Genomic DNA, 1,932 nt, shown 5'->3' with positions numbered 1-1,932 from the left:
GTCGTGATGGTTCGACCACCCCCTCCCCCTCTGCGATCGCACTTCGTAAACGCCGGTACGATCCGAAAAACGCGGGCCTCTTGCGATCGCTACATCCCCGTAGGAATAATCCATCGTACAAACCAGGGAAACAAATGCCCACTAACGCACGTCGTGCTCTCGGTCACCCCTCGCTCCTGTCTCTATCGCGTGAAAAATCGCCGCCGCTCCGCCCACGAACCTACGCACCATCGCTCCCAATCCACGCATGGCTAACGACGAGGGCAGGTGGCGGATGCCGGGAACGATGAGGAGCTGGCGATGCCGGCGCACGTCCGGTGCCCGATCTCGCTTGAGCTCATGAAGGACCCGGTCAAGGCACCTACGGGCATCAACAATGGCCGGGAGAGGTGGCTGGTGCGGGGGCGCGACACGTGCCCCATCACCGGCGGCCCCGTGTGGCTCGCCGACCTCGTCCCCAACAACGCCACGCGCCACATGATCCAGGACTGGTGCGTCGCCAACCGAGCCGAGCAGGTGCCCGTCGCCGAGGCCGACGCCGCCGAGGTGCTCGCCGCCTTCGTGCGCGGGAACGCGGCGGCCTGCGGGCAGGGGGCCGCCAGGGCCATTGGGAAGGAGAGCGACTGCAACCGCCGGTGCCTCGTGGCTGCCGGCGCCGCCCGCCAGCTCGCCTCGGCTTTCCAGAGCCTCACCGGAGAGCCCGTGGAGAGCACCAGCGTCGCAGCATTGAGCGTGCTGGGGACGATCTTGGCGGCCCTTACCATGTACTTCCCGCTCGACGACGAGGCCCGGCGCTGCATTGCCTTCCAGGCGTCTCACAAGTCACAAGACCCTTGTCTCGGTGCTCTCGCACGGTGAGGTCGCAGCGCGGGCCAGCGCGCCGCCATTGTCCACCGCGAGCTCGCCTCATCCACCGACCGACACGCCGTCAACGTTATCTCGAGGACGCCCGGCGTGTGCAGTGCGCTCGTCAGCCTCGTCAGGAACCCCGTGTCCCTGCAGGCCACCAAGGCCGCGCTCATCACGGCCTACTACCCCATCTCCAGCAGCGACCGCCTGCTTCACCGACGTCGTTGTGGAGCTCGTCGTGGACACTGACAAGGGGACGAGCGAGAAGGCACTGGCCGTGCTCGATGGCGTCCTGTGTGCCGACACCGGCCTCAGGTCCGCGTGTGCGTACGCGCTGGTCATGCCGGTGCTGGTCAAGAAGATGTTCCACGTGTCCGACATGGCCAAGGAGTTTGCCCGTCTCCGTGCTCTGGCACCTCTTTTGTGCCGCGGACACCGGCGCTGGCGCGCGCTGCTACGAGGCACTGCATGTGGGCTCCTACCGGAAGCTGCTCCAGGTGTGCTGAGGCGGCGTGACCGAGGATCGGGCCAGCGAGCTGCTCAAGCTGCTCAATGGTTTCAGGGGCAGCGTAGAGTACATCGAGACGATGGACTTCAAGGGGCTCAAGAAGTCAAGAGGCCATTTTGATCGGTGTAGATGCTGAATCTTTAGCGTCTGCTTTCACCCTTGTTTAGATTGTTTTGGGAGCTAGACTAGATATCTGGATAAAACATAGTCCAGAATGGCTAGATTTTTTTTACACCATAATTGAATACTTGTATACAAAATGATCAACAAAAAAGAGAATTGAACTTTGTCTAATTGCTGTCATGTTTATCTTCACAATTTGAAAGTTATTTCGTGTTATTTACGATTTTGAAGTGATCCTCACATTACAGAAAGCACTGGGAGAAAGAATTGATAGTTGGCGTTATATGAATGAATATCCATCATGTTTAACATACACTTTCGAATTAGAACAATAACGTGTCTATACATTTTTTTAAAGTTCCGTAGCAACGCACGGGCATTCGACTAGTTGAAGGTAAAAGGTGGCCAGGATCATGGTCAAATGGTGTCAGTTGAGGTGACGTGCTAGAAGG

The 1,932-nt window shown here is 58.8% G+C and overlaps 1 pseudogene; it reads left to right on the top strand.

The window, feature by feature from the left end:
* Window positions 1-261: 261 nt before the first annotated feature.
* On the top strand, window positions 262-1,547 carry LOC119273720 (annotated as a pseudogene).
* Window positions 1,548-1,932: the final 385 nt, after the last annotated feature.

The sequence above is a fragment of the Triticum dicoccoides genome, chromosome 3A, assembly GCF_002162155.2.
Source record: "Triticum dicoccoides isolate Atlit2015 ecotype Zavitan chromosome 3A, WEW_v2.0, whole genome shotgun sequence".
Lineage (NCBI taxonomy): Eukaryota > Viridiplantae > Streptophyta > Magnoliopsida > Poales > Poaceae > Triticum > Triticum dicoccoides.
This window is presented reverse-complemented; position numbering and strand designations above follow the sequence as displayed.